The following is an 18,567-nucleotide window of genomic DNA, read 5'->3' as shown; positions in this document are numbered from 1 at the left end:
TGAAAAGATGCGACTGAAGCTCAACCCGAGAGTAGTAGAAAAGCTGAAGCCTCTGTGTGACACAGAATGCTAACGAAAGCTTGCACTCCCTGGTCTGGCGAAAATGTTCGAAAGAGGTGTTCATCTCCAAAAAGAGAATAGAATTAGCAGCGGCAACGGCAGTTGACTTCAACGTGCAAACACTCCATGCTTAGAAGGCAAAGATGTCAGTGAGGTCTGAGAAGGTGGCAGATAGTGCAAAAAAGATGAGCCAGCAACGAGATGCCAGACGAAAGCTTAAGGCTGAATGGAAGGCAATGATGGAGTTGAAGAAAGACGAACGAAAAGTTAAAATTAAAAAAACCACCACGGAAAAGACTGAAACGGAAGCAGAAAGGACAACGCATGGTGTTGAGGAATTCCAAGGGTTTCTTCACAGGATTTAATTTTCAAGCAGTCAGGTTCAAAGTTAAATTCACGTGCGTTATTGTATAGTAGACTCAAGTGGGGGCTAGATAAATATTAGTTTATCGTTTTCATTTAGTCAGTATATTATTAAAATATTTCTCTAGTCCTAATAATCATTCCACGATAAAATAATTTGATTTTTCTTTGCCTTTATGTCCCGGAACGAGTTCATTGGAAATTGAATGATTCTTGAGGAAGAAGCGGAGTAAGAAGAGGGTTAACCTCAGAACAGACGTGCAAAAGACGATTGGATAGAAACTGGCACGTAGAAATGGAATTGAAGATCGATCAAAACAGCGATAGGCACTGATGACGAGGGACACATGAATTACTTTGGGATTACTTGACATATCGAGCTGAATTTTCGATCAGATTTTAGTTTTAGGCTTGTAAATAAATGGTCCAAATTTCAATAAAATTGATCCAAACATACGGGTCTTTTTTCACCAAAGTCTCCCCTTAATCGAACTCCGTATGTCTGTCAAACAATCAAAAATTTTAGTTGAAACTTTCTCGTGTTACAAACAAAATATTTTGTTTCGATAAATACTATTTTCACACCTAACATTTCCATGCGTTAGGTTTTGATCCGTTAGAAATGGTATTTATTCATTGAATACTTTTTTTTTGTTTAAACGATAATTTTCCATTTAAATTCTTAAGAGTCTGTGAAGTTGGATTATCTGACATATCGGTGCGAGAGAGATATTACCGTGCGATTAAAAATTTTCTACGACGCACCGATTCGAAGAAAATGTGTAGTTCCGTCCGTTGTATAAAACAATTATCATCTCTCTCCAACCGTCATAATTGCATTTCTTACGTGTTAATCAAATGGTGAATACAAAATCTGAATGCGACACCGCTTAAAAAAATCGCACGGCGATTTCCTTTCACGAGGTTCGATATTATGTTAGAAGCTATGATTTCATGAAGTGGAAGATCGGAAAAAAATTTTTTATAATACATATAATATACGGCACATAATAACGGAGTATTTATACAGCCGCGAGTGAAAAATAGGGAAAAATAAAAGTTCACTCGACGAACCAAAGACGCCTCGAAATGTCGTCGGGAGTTATTACACTTCCTGTTCGCCACTGATCGTCCAACGACCCATTATTCAAACTCGTCGAGCCAATATAGACACAAACGTAATAGCGCGACGGAAAATTCACCCGCCCGGATACTCGTAATCGGGAAACACTCGATCACCGTCGCTCTTCTGCCTGGTGTTGTAGTCTTGCCGCTGAAATCCTTCGATATTAACGCTTTTCCGGCGCCCTCGAACATCAGTCAATCTATTATCGACTCCAGAATTGGGCGTGTTCGTCAATGATTATATTAGTTTTAAAGGATATTTCACAAATGTGAGCCAAATAATTGTCTGACAATGAAATTGGGAACCCCCACAAAGAATCGACTGGAAACTGTGCAGCCTTTTGCAAAGTCGGAGGCTTCTTTCAAATTTCACCCTAAAACCATGCCGCCGAGCGATGGTCAATTAACCACCAGCAAGGTAATTAGTACAAGTAATCAATATATTCGTAAAGATCGAAGATCTCCTTGAAAATGCAAAAATAGAAAGCATAAAAATTATAAACAGAAACTTGGGTATTTATGCTTCGTTTTAGATCGGTCATTTTATTCAGATCAATGCCATTTTCCACAAATTCAATGAAACACTTTTTCTTATCACTTTGACGTGGTTAAATATTTAACTTCACAACATTCCACCGATATATGGGTTACGATCGATTCAAATGGCAATGTTAAATTCACTAGTGAGAAAAAGAAAATCTCTTTTAGTAAAGACACTATAAAAAGAGCCATCCTAGAGTGAAATCGAACGAATCTACTAGTTTTTTTCTTTATCTAAACAATTTTGAAGCGGTTTGTAACAAAGCGTCGATATCCAAGCTCTTTTTATGATTATATATCCTAGTGTAATCTATTTTTGTATTTTTAAAGAGATCTTGATCGTAGCTTGTACGAATATAACAATTTGGTAGATTACTCAATATACGACCGTCTCGCAATAAGATCTAGAAAAAAGTATCGATTTTTTCAACTTTCTCAATTAATTACAACCGAGTGCATCAAGGACTGCAGTCTGGCTGCTGACGACTGGAAAGCAGTAATTTTACAGCAAACAGAGATTTACCTAATAATTTTTAAATAATTGAAATTTATTTGACATGTTCATGTATTTTGCTTCGTACCAGTAAATATCTATTAATAACGTATTTAATTTTTTGAATTAAAAAGTCGACATTAGACTTTCATTGACACCTCCCTCCGGCCGCCATTTTGAGATCACGTAATTAACGGACGCCTCCCGTCCGATCCTCTTTTCGCCACCTGGTGCGTGGACTTCGGCCCCTAAGAAACTCTGACGCTTCCTTAAATTTCTACCTAGAATGCACAGTGTTTATGGCGAGCCCTCCTGCAAATATCGGCAGTATAACCGTGTGCACCGCAACATGCTAGCCACGTGTTGAACATACCGCCAACACATTGCTAAGACCAGTAAGGTAGTGTTCTAGGTACCGTGTTTTTCTACCTGTAGCGTTTCCTCGCTACCAAAGTCCGCTTTGTAAGCGCTCTTACTGCAGGATGTGTCCGCCGTACCTGAATCGCCGGACTGATTTGCATAATTTTGCAAGTATCGTCGATTTTCTCAGCACCAGTACGCCGCTAGGTCCTTGTGTTTCGTACCTGAGCTATACGTAATTCGAAAGATTCGATTGTGTTCTCTGGTCTTACAAACCGATTTAGAACGCTGTAACGAATCGAGTGATCCCTTAATTTGTCATTATAATCGTTATAATTTACCTAGAATATTCAACAAATTAGCGATGATGAATATTTTGATGATAAATAAACTTTTTTTCCGTTGAACCGAAGCTACGTTAAATATAAAAAGTTGTAATTTCACGCATCAGTTCGTCGAGAAGTATCAAATGTTACGCCGTACGTTGCGAATCCACAAATTCTTCTCGGTATACGCATTTGAATGAAATTCGATAATCACCTGAGACTGTAAACCACCGATATATACGTATTTCGTTTACATTGTTAAAACCAGTTGCGTTGTTTGCACTTTCGGGTTTTTACTACGTCGCCTGTTTCGTTTCAAGTGTAAAATTTTGAATTTACAACCTAGAACCAAAATTTTGTACTTTATTCATGTTTTCGTCAAGAACTGTGTATCCAGCGATATATTTCGTTGAATCATATTATCGAATTGTTACTAAACTTTCGAAAATCTTGTTCATTCAACGCACTTCTTTTGATTACTCGATCGCTAACTCACAACTAACTAACAACAAGAAACCGTACTACGGTTGTATGGAGGTTTGTCGAATAAAAATTTCAGTCTCAATTCTCTAATGGCCGATGGTTTATTCTTGCGAAATTTTAGCGCAGAAAATTTTTAAAGACTCCATGCCAATTTTCCAGTGGGCGTTTGCCGATGCTAGCGACCGAATGGAAATCACGTTATTGCGTTACAATGGCCCGCTTGAATGTCGACAAGTGCCCAAGGCACCCCGCATAATGGTCAATAGCAGTCTGAAAAGACCGCTTAGCCATTAGCCAGACCCGGGAAAGAAATCTAATTGTATATTCCGAAGGAGCTTAAACTCAACTTTTCATCTCAACCGCAATAATTATGCGGCCAACAGAAGGTCAATTTTTGGTGCCACGCGACTTCGTTTTTATCTTTTTGTTCGTTAACTAGCCTTAGATTAGGTATAATTGCGATTCTTCAAGTTAGATCAAACATTTCTACACGTATACGTATGAATTAGAGATAGGTAGAGAAAATAGTTTACTTAATTTACCCCTCCGGCGGTCATGTGGTTTTTTACTGACGTCGTCGGCCAACACGTTCGATTTCGTTCTGGGCTCTTTTTCACCCACTTAAGGCTTTTCAAAGATTTCCAAATAATTCAGGTAATCAGTTTCAGGTGCTTACTTGATACTCCAATAGTTTGCATTGCGAAATTTTCAAGAAGTTAATTAGTACGAATGGTTAAGCAATGGGAAATTTCCGGGACGCCGACGAGTGAGAAAGTCGAGGTCGATGAGATCGTCCATTTTGGCTGGCCGAGGGTAAGGATTGCAGGCTAAAGGGGGAAATTTTTGGAAACAGGGGAACTTGACTCGTGCTGCCAGGCTTGAATTATTACCTCAAGAGAAAAGTCAACGATTAAAATGTCCTGGGATTAAATATTTGGCAAGAATCTGTCTTTCAAACAAAAACAATCATCCTGACTTAAGCCCTCGGCGAGTCCAAAAAGCTGCAGCTGCGAGGATTTTCTGCACAGGTCGCAAAGCTTGTACGGTTACAGTTCTGGTCTAAAGCCGTACCCTTAAGTATATATTTTTCTCATCCTCAGCATACTTAGGATTTCGAAGAAATAACAAGATTTTGTATGTAGGAACAAGGTACAAATTCCGTTAAGATAATATAAGATTAATCATGGAACACTACATAATATCGTTGGTGGCAGAGTGAATTAAAAAAGAAAATTGTGCGAAATGACAAAAAGTATTTTTAAACAATGAAAACATACAACCGCACTTCGTTTGATTCCACTCTATCTATAAATCGTAAGAAATTTGACACTGTACCACTTTTTTTTTAATAAGTAGCCTGTCATCCCGAAGCATTAGAAAATATACGTGGTACGCGTATATTCTTAATGTATTTATCTTCACGCTGAGTGTAATGGAACGAAGAAAAACAAAAAAAAGAAATGAACTAACGAAAAAGAAAATATTGTACCGGTAAAATAGCTACGCTAATTTACCGACACTTACGCTATCGCTCAACGGTCTAATCGATTCCAATTGCAAACGTCGCTGCAGTTGCATAACGCGAGTCAGCGTCAATTCGTCGCTAACAAAACCGACCGCGTGGCGTCGCACACACCACGTTTGATAAAAGTTTTGTAAAAATTGATAGAACTGCGCTAAAAATCGATCCGCCGTTATGGCTGAGCGGCGATCCAGCCGAATGAGAATTGAAACAACCCCTTCGTGATGACGAGGGGTATTTTTTTGGCTGGCAAAACTCACCCTCAGCTCAGCAAGCCGGTTTCAATCACGCCGCGGCTTCTCTCGCAAGCGACGATCATCAGCTACGTTCAAGATATATACCGCTTCTCTTGTCGAACACTAGGACGCGATAGCGAGATGCTATGCGGCCGGAGGCGGTCCGACGTCATTCGGTACGTGGCGTACGTCACGACGGGTAATCACACGTGATGCACGGAGACCGCCTACTGGGATTCATTGGGGCGAATACCGGTTGGGTCAATAATTCCCCCCGGTATCTCACTAGTTCCAGAGCGCATTGTCGCCCTGATCTCGTGCCGTAATGGCAACTTTGACCGCCTTTTGCCAGATATTTTCAGAATTTTTTTTTCATATTTTTCATGGCCTTGCATTTCGCGAACTCAAGAGTTACTCGTATTCTAGTAGTAGTAGAATTATTGCTGTTATTGAATAAGGGTGAAAAAAAATTTTTTTCTTTAATTATCAAAATTGACCAAATGTAGTACTCATCCATCTTTCTCTGCATAGATTTATAATAGAGGATGAAACCAAAGAATAATAACTATTAAGAAAAAATGTAAATGGACTGGTATTTCTTTTTTTACGTACCTATAGGTGTGCAATTCAATTGCACTGATCTGTGTACTTTTTGTGAATAATCATTATTATTACTATTGTTGCTATTAAATTGTGTTGGGATTGTCACTTTACAACGCGATAGCTCGCGGAAAAAAATCAAACTAATGCAACCAGGCTGAAAGCTGACCGTTGAACACGTTTTTCCGCGTGTTGATGGTAGAATAGGTATATCATTGATTACGTTTCATTAATGTATGTTATATGAGTAATTTGAAACCCGAAAAATTACGATTTGTCTTAATTAAATTCAAAAATTTTATGTTATGTGATGATAAAATGGCGCCGACAACCAGGCTCTGACGTCATGAGGACATTTTCCAATATTTGGTGATAAATGAAATAATTTACAGAAATCCCGATTTAGCTTACTTCCAATTGCAGTGTATAATCAATGAATAAATGTATAGGTACATCTGCAATGATTTTTTGATCAACGGTCTGACGAAAAATTCAATTTTCGAACAACAATCAATTCAGCCGCGTGCAGGCTGAATAGCAATTATTTTCTGACTTGTTCTTAGAAAAAAAAAAACTTGGTGCGTATTACTTAGAAGTTGAACACAAAAAAAGAAAGAGAAAATTTTTCTTTTTTTAATTAGGCAAAAATCGCCCCAAATATCCTAAACGACAGTTCGTTTAAAATACTTTTCTGGTAAATCAAAATATTCAGATCAGTATATATAAATAATTGTGAGTGAAGTGCTAGTTGTTGAATATTTGGTTTATTTTCAAAAAAATCATCCCTCTCTACCATCGCTAAGATCTGAACCTTTGTAAACATGAACAAAACAACTTTTTCACTTCTAAATGTGCAATTTCTTGCAAATGCTTCAACGATCATCGTGACTAACGTTCCGATCTGAGTATAGAAAATTGTAGTAGATGAACATCGATTTTTTGAAAATTCAAGCAAACTCGACTCGATTAAATCGGTAAAAACTGATCGATTAATCGATTGTTTCGTATTTTTTTGAAACGGTGCATATTATATGAAACCAAAATTTCGTAAACTTCAGTACGTAGTCTTAATAGCAGAAAAGTTTTTGATAATTTATAGTTATATTCAATAATATTTTTCAATTTCAGGTAAAAATATTCATTCATCTTTCACGATCGTTATATCAAACAGGTATCTTAGAATGTAAGACGATGATAACAATTGGTACTTTAATCCCATAAATTGATATTGTGAAGCGCCGTTCATGGGAGTGATATTGTGAGGAAAAATAATTGTGTCGGTAGATTAATCGAGATAGAAAAATAATCGATTACACACGGTTAGTCGGGAAAGAATAATCGATCATCTTTTGTCATTCTTATTTGAAAGGTGAATAGAGCTTATGTTTAAAACGATCTTATTGTCAGTTTCACGTCGTTCGACTCTTCCAAGCTTACCTGCGCCAGCACACGGTCTATTATACCAATGTTAGTACCTTTACAGTTTAGCCGATGAAGCAAAGCCGTTTGTTTCATTCAGGATGGTCAACACATGTGTCGGTGGCACTGCAGTCCTTCAGTCGTTCATTTACGTTTAAGGTATATAAATTCCAGGTAGTCCAGCAGGCACAACTCCGAGTGAAACAAATCGTCACCAGCAACGTGTATCTTACACCGTACGAAATTCGGCGAGGGGGAGAATTTCCATCCTGGCACGTGTTACAGTATACGACTTTAATGAGATTCCAGTCACGTTGCCAATCGCAAACCATGTGCTGCAGACTCTTAAACTATCGGTACTCGCTACTTGCCGACACATGGTCAACCGTCCCGCCACGTGTTGTCACAATTTTATTTCACTTTATTGCAGTCTTTGTAATTTCGAAGATCTAAGATTTATCCCGACAAAAATTTTCCAGAACATATGAAGGGAAGAAAACTCGTTACTCGTACTGACGATAATTGAAAAAACATTTCTTCAACTTACCTAACGTCGCGGTAGAACTTATTTTACAATTTTTAAATCAAAACCTATGTACACTTGGGGACAATGAATCTGGGACGGCTAATTTTTTACACTAGACAATTATGTTGGCGACGCTGAGATACCTGCAGCGCTAGTCGGCCGAGCGCGAAACAAACTCAATCTCAATAAACGTAACATAACCCATGACCGTCGAATCTAACCCTAGAATACCGCGGGGATAATGACTTGTTGGATTGACACGTCAATTTTAAGGTTAGATTCGATGGTCATGGGTTATGTTAAGTTTATTGAGATTGAGTTTGTTTCGCGCTCGGCCGACTGTGGCACTGTACGTTTATGTGTGTTGCCAACGTAACTGTCTAGTGGAAAAAATTTAGCCGTCTCAGATTCATTGTCACCGAGTGTAGCTTATGCTTCCATGATTGTGGTCTTATCGATCGTCTGAGAATTTCCCGTCCTTATAATACTCCGGAAGAAAGTAACAGAAGGCCTGTACAATAAAATTTCGAGGAAATACTACGGAGTCCTAATATTGTGCGAGGAGTATATTTTACGGGTAGAAGAAGAAGGATAACGATTAGACAGCTTATATAAACTTAGAAAATCCCCGGATAAAGATAACCTGGGAGGAAACATCATAATGCTGACAAAGCTGGATAAAGTCGTTGTCATGCCACAGTCCATTGTTTGGAGCACGGTTTCCATTTATAATCGCTGCTGATGAAAATTGGTCACGATTCGACCGGTCCGTGTAATTTTGCGTATTTCCATCAGGTTATGGATTTACACCGGCAGTGTTTAACTTCACTCCGAATTATATTCAACATTTTTACAACGCGCGACACAATTAACAGCCATCTAGATCAAGAGATCTGTAGTCTCGATTCTCGCGTCAAGCAGTTAAACGAGAGAGGTAAATTAAAAACAAATAAAAAAAAAAAATGATAAAAAAATAAGAAAACGGAAAGGCGAAAACGAGAAAATAAAGGAATGGAAGAGATGGGAGAATCTTGTACAGCTGACGGCAACACCGTAGGCGAGAATCTAGTATTATTATCGTAACAAGATGTAAGCCGTTTGTCTCGTCTTCTTCGATTCACGATTTATCTCCCGATATAATTGTTCGTACAAAGAATTATCCTCACCCATGCAGTATATCAAATACACACACGTGTATGCCTAACCATATCACGTATTTAAAAGTGTCTACAAGCCTTTGAGCCACGTATTTTCCAGCGATGTTTACGAGATGTGTAATGAAAGTAAGACTCATGATTACTACGAGTTTATTTTAGCAGGCTTTATTGCGATGGTTATAATCTCTTTACAAGACGCGATTCCGACTCCGCAATATATTCAGCCTCCATCTGCCGTTTGTTTCGTTTTCGCGCGCTGTGGCAAAAATTGTTTTTTTTTTTTCTTTTTTTTCCTTGCGCACAAAATACGAAACTTCACATCTTGTTACATAAATTGTGGCTGAAGATTATTACCTCTCGTTTCCGGACGCATGCAATCGATGAAATACACGCCATAATCTACCGAGCGTCCGAAACGTGCCGATTATACGAAAGCGTAGATCACGATCCAAGGACGAGCAATAATTCAAACCAGTTTCAACGCGATCGACGAGGTAAGAGACGTACTCTTAACGGAACAACCACTGACTTTCAACAGATTATGGAACCTCAGCTGGGTGTTTCCCATAATACGCTTATTGGCGTCGATACCGGAATTTCCACCCGTCCCTTTGACCCGGCTTTCCTCCCGGATAGGGTATTTAATTGCACCCCAATGACCAGTCATTGTTATCCTGCTGGTGGCACAGGGCTAGTACCAGCCGAAAAGTTGACGAGGAGTCCTCGACGAGTTTCGGACATTCCCAGTGTAATGCTTTTACTCGGCGTACTTATGATGAACCACCATGACGTCTCTGTAGCAACAATCATTAGGGAGTCAGCATTTCTTTTCGAGGTGTGGAAGCAGTCGGGTAACCGTAATCCTTGATCGAAAATATACTGTCTAACTATTTTGGCCAGTAGTCCGAATTGATTTCCGGATGTGGGAGGCCTGATGAAGGCCTCCTCGACGCTATTCCTAATCCATATCTGCGTGGAAAGGATGGATTCAGCCGTCCGGGACGGCTGTGCGGACAGTCAGCGGTGATTTTTCACCGATGCAATAAAGTGTCCCACTCCTTCTTCAGGCGCAGGTCGTCTATTTTTGCCGGTAAATTACGAAACTCTGCTTCGCGACGATCAGGGTGGTCCAGCCCGGGTTACAGCAGCAACAACGATGCGGAGCACCGGTTGCTCCGCAAGACGTCGTGAGATACAAGACGTCGCGACGCTCGAAATCAAACAAACACGAACCGTGGACGAGTTACTCTATCTGGCCGACGACGAGCTGCACTGCAGGTTCACTCCAGACGCCGCATCCAGGCCGCGTGACAGACGGAAGTTTCGCTACTTCCTCCGTCACTTATGTATATTGTTTTATCTCTCTACCTCCCGACCTTTCATCTTCCACCTTCCGGTCTTATGCACCTTTTTTATACAATACGTAAGCTCGGCTCGATCGGCGACGGCGCGGTTTGCACTTGTCGTATCTCAAAAAAAAAAAAAATAAATAAAAACTATGGGTTTATACGTGTACCTCTTATGGGTTATTATAGAAAAGGTAGATGTATAGTGTGAGTTGGATTCGGTGTTTGGTATATTATTCAATATAGAAATAACACTATATAATCAGTACGTAATCAGATGAAACTTATATGTATAACACTGGTCAACACGAATTTTCAGTCCGGGTTCTAGATGTACAATTTTTAGTTCTTACATGAAACTAATAAAAGAAAAAATAGTTTTGTTGTAGAAAGTTTGCTTTTGTAAAAGCCGGAACGATAGCTTTGATTTTCAGAAAAATTACTTATTTCCTCAAACATTTATACGAATTTTTAGGAATATTGGGACACTTCGTACAATTTTGTGCAAAATAGTACATTATGTAACAAGGAAATAAAGTCGACTTTTATTCCTGTGTTACATGTAGGACTTTACTTCCGATTCAACTCTGGCCGCTATATTTATTTGAAAATTGGGACTTTTAAATTGGGCTCATATTTCCCGCTGATTTGGATTTGCGGCAAATAATAAGCTCAGAATACCCGCAGATGCGTTTTAGAAAAAAATATGCCACTTTCGTCTCGCTTTGAGGTGAAAAAATTCAACTTTATGGTTGTGCCGGGAATAAAATAGTTTTCGTAAAAAATTGTAAATATCGATAATTTCTGATAAAAATTTGTAGATTCTCATTAAAAAATCTATAAGCTGTTACAATTTTTCTCACGAAAATTAACGATTCTTTACGAAAAAATATGAATATTCAGAATCTTGTAAGAAATAATACGAAATTTTCCAATTTCTGTAAAAATTCTTAGTGGTGGAAATTTTTCACAAGTGTAAACCTCTATTATACACACGCATATGAGTCAGCCGATCGTCGCGCATGCATCGAAATTACAACAAGTGAAACGAGCTGTGCTTTGAACGGCCGACTTCAGCAGCGAAGTAAATTTGGCATGCAGCGAATATTGAGACATGGAGAGTTTTCCCTGCAGTCCATGTCGCAGAATGGTTCGAAGGCATATAGCTATTTACAAACCATCTGACATGTGTTCACCAGACGCTTGTCCGCGATACCGAAGCGACCGTCCGACCGACCGACGTCAAGGTACTCGGCAAGGAATTCACTGTTTTATTGGACCCTGCAGGCTGCCACGAACAATGCTTGCCCTCGCAAAAACTTTGGACCATAGGGCGAAGGGGAGACTTGAAGAGAGAGCTCGAGGGGAGAGAAACAGGGGTAGGTAAAACTCCACCCCCGAAAAGGGTCGTCTGCACCGTTGTTACCGCCCTCAAACTGCAGGATTCCAATCGCTGTAACTTCGGCGTTGTGTTTTCTAAAATCTTTGAACACGATAGAAATCGAAAAATACAGTGTAAAAAATGCGGTGTGGACTTTTATAGATTGTAATTATTCGTGTCAATCTATTTGCATAGAGGAACTATCTGATGTTGAATATAGGAATTGACCACGATTAGAATCAATCTGCACTTGGCCAATTTGAACACCACCACTTTTTACAGTGAGTATTTCCAAAGAGGACTTCCGGTCCGCCTATCGCAGGTAGAAACGCAGGCAGTCTTTCACTTGGCGTTGTAAGGTGAAAATCCGGATGCCAAACACCATGGTGTACTCAATGATATGTACTATACTGTACATCCATGCGTCATAACGTGCAGATGTCAAGCAGACTTCTTCCCGGTACCGTACAAACGACTAGCATAATCCTCGAAGAATTTCGTCAACGAATCTTGTCGGAAGTTTGTCAACACTTGTTGCTACTGCAACTATACATTCCTTGTTGGGAAAATATACCGGTGGTTCAGTTCATGAGTACACAAGTTTATCTCATGCTCTCCGATTCAGGTCGAATGGAACTCGTACCTGAGTTAACCTGAACGCAGATTTGTTAACCCTTTGACTACCATCGTAGCATATTTGCTAGAGTGACGAAACAGTTATTTTTGAAAATATCTTTTTAAATTTCAATTTAAAAATCCTGAAGTAATTCGTAAAATAGTAACGCACTCCAAAGATTGTTTTTCACTGAATAATTTCATTTGAAAAACTGTTTATTTATGCATGAAAATTAAAAAAAACTCCATATTTTAAAAACCGTAATGTTTCAAAAATTTTGATTGAGACAAATTTGAAGCGGTTGACGTGAAAAACGAGTTTTTTTCAACGGGAAAGAAGCTTGGCCGTTAAAGGGTTAATCGCACTCCACAGAAATAGCATTCCTCATGTGAAATTAGGTAAATTAATTATATTATCTGCGGTAGCTTGTGTAAATCGAAATTTCAATGTTCTAGTACTCCATCACAATTATCGTAAAACCAGTGTGACGGTAGAACTGTAATTTTTTACCAACATCGAAATTACAATATAAAGTGGCGTACAATATAAAGTACAATATAAAAATCAATCACGTGATCCGTCTCCCCCCCCCCCCTCCCGCCCCCCCCGCCACTGCACATTATCACGTAGATTTTTCCTACTATAAATTCGTATGTCGGTTCCCCTAAATCATAGCGCCTATCATTGTATACTCTGTCCATAATTTACCGACCGAAAATAATAAACTTTATTGAAAATTAAACTAAAATTTAACTCAAATCCACTCGGTGTTTGTTGGGAAAAAAAGTACAAAAAAAAAAATAATACACGCGATATTGCTAGAGATCACCACCACCCCTCCCCCGCTTCGCCAACGTGATCGATCGCGATCGATCGTGATCTATTCAAGTACATTCCCCTCCCCCCTACGGCGAGAGTCTCACGTGACTCATTGAACATTTCCGAGGCAGTCAACGACGAGTCTAACTGCAGCGACGTTTCACTTTGTACTTGTAAAACTGACCACAAGGAGTCGCATGCGATGAAACGATAGCTTGTGGACTGAATTTGAGGATTATTCCTTTTAAACAGCGATGCGGAATCGATGGTCCGCTCAATTTTTAGCGGATAAACAAACTCCTATAATTCTGGACAGGTGGTCTTCACCTTTTTTACAAGTACGGGTATTCCCAAAGGCGGGAATGCGTTCGATAAATATGCGCCTGCTTTCTCGCGAGTGCAATAATCTCGTCTCGTTCAGTATATATAAATGCGCTGCACGCAACTCAGCAGGGGCGGTCCGATACTCTTCGGCGCAAACGAATCGATGCGAACGAGTAATGCCGCTTGTTCGACCGTCACGGACTTACTCCATCTCCTTCGTTCCACGGTCCGTCCTCCACGTGGGCGAAGGGAGAGGGAGGAGTAACCTAGCTGTCACGAGTCTGGCCTCGTGCAGGGACTTCATGGCTGTGCGAGTATGTCAGTGACCAAGTTAACAACAATATCTGTCCGATATCGATGAAGCGACCTTCAACTTAATCCAGTGATCGTCGAGCGTCGGATCGGGTCAGAGTTGGTTTGAGCTTAGGTTTCTTGATGTTAGCTTGCAACCATTGCAGTTATGTATCGAGAGGTTGGTTTCAACAATTCGGATACTTGATCCATCGTCGTACGTTACAGCCGTAACAGTGACTTTGACCGCTTTTTTGACCTTGGTTTTTTATTGCGAGTTTTTACTTTCGTCGTATTTCAAACTGTACCGAGAGGCGATCGTACTTGCTGATATATGGGTGGGAGTTAAAACTTGGAAGGGTCGATATTCCGAATAGCCGATATAGTATCGAAATTTCAAACATGCGAAAATAATATAACGAAAGATGAATGATCTTGATTTTCGAACGATTCTTCTTGAATTTCGATACTATATCGCGCGGACATTCGAAATATCGATCCTTCCAAGTTTAGATCCCCACATTTTTTTTAACTACACCTATCGCTATGTTTCCGACTGTTAAAAAGCGTCAATATTCCTCTTTGTGGACGCTTCCTCTCCGACGTTGACGGTGAATTATCAAAAGACCAGAATGACGGTGAAATTTCGCATCAAGCTTCGGTATAGATGAATTTGCCTATGTGACATAGGTATGCGAAAAAAGGAAAGAAGGAGTCACGGCAAAAATCTACCACCACCACTAGCGTCTACTTTAATATTCTAATGTATTATTTTTCGAACATTATACGTCATAAAATAAAAGTATATTCACACAGCTTGTATAGCGGGAGTTCTTTTATGTGTCCGGGAACTGCGGACCAGCGATGAGTCGATGAGGAGGACGAAGCCGAGGATGGTAGAGAGCGAGTAAGTAGTGAAAAAAAGGTACAACAGGACGAGTTTGAAAGGGTAAAAATAAGCGGAACGGTCGGAGTTTATACATACCTATGTATATATATATACAAATACGTATAAACGTGTATACGTACCTATATGTGTACGATATAGCGAAAAGAAAAACCGAGAAGCAAAAGGAGCGGAATCGCAAATAAATGAAGGCTGATGCAGAGGAGCTGCAGTGCTAACTGGGACGACCGGAGACACAAATCAGTTCCCTGTCACGAGGAAAACTCAAACTATATTCATTTTAAGAAGCTATCTTTAGCCTTGAAATATTAAAATGCACACCGCGCATATATTAGATATATATACATATGTACATATTATACTTTTATATATTGTTACAAAAGGTGAAATCTCCCGTTTTATCCCCCCTTTTTGATCTAGTACTTGTCATAGATAAAATAAGTATAAAAGCTTTGATATGTCAAAAAATGAATTAAGTTGCTGCATGAACCAACATTACTGTCAAAACAGTCTTGTTTCAGACTTTATACTGTAAACACGCATTGTCATTAAAGCATTTTTACTCATCTTTTACTTTCGCTTCCTGTTTATTCGCTTCATCAACTCACGAACCTGTTCCATCTATTCCGTAACGCCTAGTTCGTTACAATATATACATATATATATATATATGTATGTATGTGTAAATGACAGGGGTCGTGATCTCTGGATCTTGTGGTGTCGAGACGACTTTCAAAACCCGTGGGATCGAATATAATGATCGGGCTACTCTGGTCCATCACTTTTTCTTCCACCTCGTCAAAACCCGCGTGATAGGATAAGATTTGAACACGAGCGTATTTGAGCGTATGCCTGTGTGTGCTCGCGCATTGCACATACCTATATTTTAACGCAGCGTGAAGACGCTCTTGTGAGGAAACAATAAAAACATTTTCCCCCGATTGTTCGTGACGCTCCAACTGCGACGTGCTGGCTTCGAGAAAGCCGGATGATTTATTTATCTTATCGTGAAAATTAAGTCGACCGGTGAGTTTTAGAAGTTTTGAAAAAACAAACAACCTGGCATTTAAACCGCCGCGGTTATATAAAGTTTGAGGAGCACTGTTTTTTCTCGCAGGCTCTTTCAATAACTGTAATATAATTCGACCTAAGAGAAAAAAAAAAAAATTGCTCGATTCTTGTTGAAATTGCCAGAAAATATTTCACACGGAATAAAATGAAATGTATATTTTACAATGTGTGTGTGTGTGTGTATAAGACGTATATATGTATATATAATATTACGACTATGACATCTTATTATCTTATTTCCAAATCTTTCCAGAATTCCTGTACATTTAACTCGAAAAAAGTGCTGTCCACACACACACACATATATATATATATATATGTATGTATTTATATATGTAAACGTTGAGTGCGGGTAACGATAATTGTCGATACTTGTACATTCTCATAATTAGATATTTTCCCGCTGATGGTGGTAAAAAATTAGAATAGTTCGAGGTCTGCGGATGACGCCGAAATTCTGACCTGACCCGCAATCTGCGTCTGCCTTCATTTCTGACCGAAGGCTGACCGTCCTTCAATATCTGCAAATGGAGGCTGCAGGGATGAAGAGAAGGGCGAAATTTTTCGCTGGGAAAACAATGGCTGCAAGGTTCTCGCCTAGCGGTTGCTTTGCAACCGACTGTCAACGCCCATATGGTACTTGTCCCTAATTCTGGGAAGGAAGAACGATCCTCAGACGTTACGGCACCGAAAAACGACAATGGAAAGAACAACAATTTTCTCCCCCCTGCCGAGTTCTTCGTCTCGCATGAGGTTTCATTTTTTATCGAACTCGCCGAGACGCTGTTGATGCTGCCGATGTTATACTGAAACTGCAGTTGTCGCATCGCGTCAATCATGGCGACAACTTGAGACGATGATTTTTCTTTTTCAAAAGCGAAATTTCTCCGCCATGCCGGAGCTCGGTGGATGATTAAAGACCGTTTCGACTGCTGCGTTGTTGACGACCTTTTGTTCGTATAATCAGACTCCTCGTAAAATATTTTAGGTACTACCAAGTATTTTTACAATTTAATACACGTATCGTGTACACTGAAGAAATATAAATTTTCCGAAGCGTGATGAAAATTCGATAAGACACGGTCGCTAAGTAGAATAACGAAGGTATTTTCACAGAAGTCGTTTATAAGTTCTTCAACTTTACCAACAGATCACTGACCCATTTTTTCAATAACTATTGCGATTCCTCCGTCTATTTCGATAGCTCAACGCCATCCGGTCTCTGTAAGTTGCCGAATAAATGTGTCTGAAAAATTCGGTCAATTTTTTCTAAAGTTATTCAACAAAGTCGACGTGATATTTACAAATAAATTTTCCACCCGATTTGTCATAAGACGATTGTAGACTACGACGAAAACTTTTTCTTTCTTCGGCAAGATAAATTTTTGAGACACAACAAAAATATACTTTTAACAAGAAATTTCAATTTTGATTCGGTAAATTTAATGAAATAATACTTGTTCCTCACAGGTTATTAAAATAACGAAAGAGCATTGAGTTATAGGTTTAAGATCCGTTGTACAGTTTACTAAATTTCCCACCAAAAATGTATTTTTTGAGCCAGCGTTCGGATACATCAAGTCATGGTTCGGATAATTCAAGTTTAAAATAACCGAGGTTCTACTGTACTGAGAGAAATTTTTAGTTCCGGTTACCGCTCAGTCCTTAATTATTTCCATTTTTTACTAAAATTAGTTTTCTATCTGTTACCAGAAAGTCTAGTATCCGTTACTATTCTTTCTCATTACGATCAGTGTTACTAGATTTTCTTGCAACTGTTGCAAAAATTTAACGCTTATGCAACGATAAGTTGACGTTAAAGCCTTATTTAACTAAAAAAGTAGAGTAAACCTCACAAACTGATCTTGCGTTGCAATTACCAAAAAAGGATCGACGATAGCGCAAAATGTTTACGCGTAACTCGTTTTTCGTAATCCCAACAATATTCAAACAGTTTTCTCAACGATACCTGTTTTACCGAATCTTTCTAGTTACTGTAACAAATGAAATTCTTCTCCGTGTGTACATAATTTCTCTTTGCCGAATAAATTAGAACAAACCACTCGATAGTTCCTCGCCGAATGCTATCGGTGCGATACAGCTAAGACGCAGTTGCAGAAAGCTGTTGTCCTCTCTCAGCAGGATGACGTTACACAGATCTAGGTGTTCCGTAAATTATACCTACATATGTACGGCCAACGTTTACCAGGAACTTAAGAAACCAGGACACGCGACACCGCGCTCGAAGAAGTTGAAGAAGCCATTGCATGCATAGACGGGATAAGGAAGCGTGCCAGCAGGACACCCACGCCGCAGGAACGATGACAGAATGACGGTTATTTTTTCTTTCAGAACTTGTAGTGCACGACTAGCGGAGTCTGCAGTGCAGACACGGATGTCTGAACAGCTTATAATACGTATCCTGGAGCGACAAAACCGACCGCCATGGGAAGTCGGCCATCTTTGATACTCGGTAAAGGTGGTGAACACCTTCCAGCCGGCCTTTCGCGTCCGTTGGAGGACAACCGGCCAGGTAAAAATCGACGTCAGGTAAATCTCGGAGAGGCGAACACCCCGCCCATCCTAACGGTGATCGTGAAGT

General features: G+C 39.5%; 1 protein-coding gene across 1 annotated transcript in view; it reads right to left on the bottom strand.

Annotated features, from left to right (window-relative positions):
- Positions 1–18,567, bottom strand: part of LOC124302903 (uncharacterized) — a 592,781-nt gene that overhangs the window by 456,530 nt on the left and 117,684 nt on the right. The window lies entirely within an intron of this gene.

Source organism: Neodiprion virginianus, chromosome 4 (assembly GCF_021901495.1).
Source record: "Neodiprion virginianus isolate iyNeoVirg1 chromosome 4, iyNeoVirg1.1, whole genome shotgun sequence".
Lineage (NCBI taxonomy): Eukaryota > Metazoa > Arthropoda > Insecta > Hymenoptera > Diprionidae > Neodiprion > Neodiprion virginianus.
This window is presented reverse-complemented; position numbering and strand designations above follow the sequence as displayed.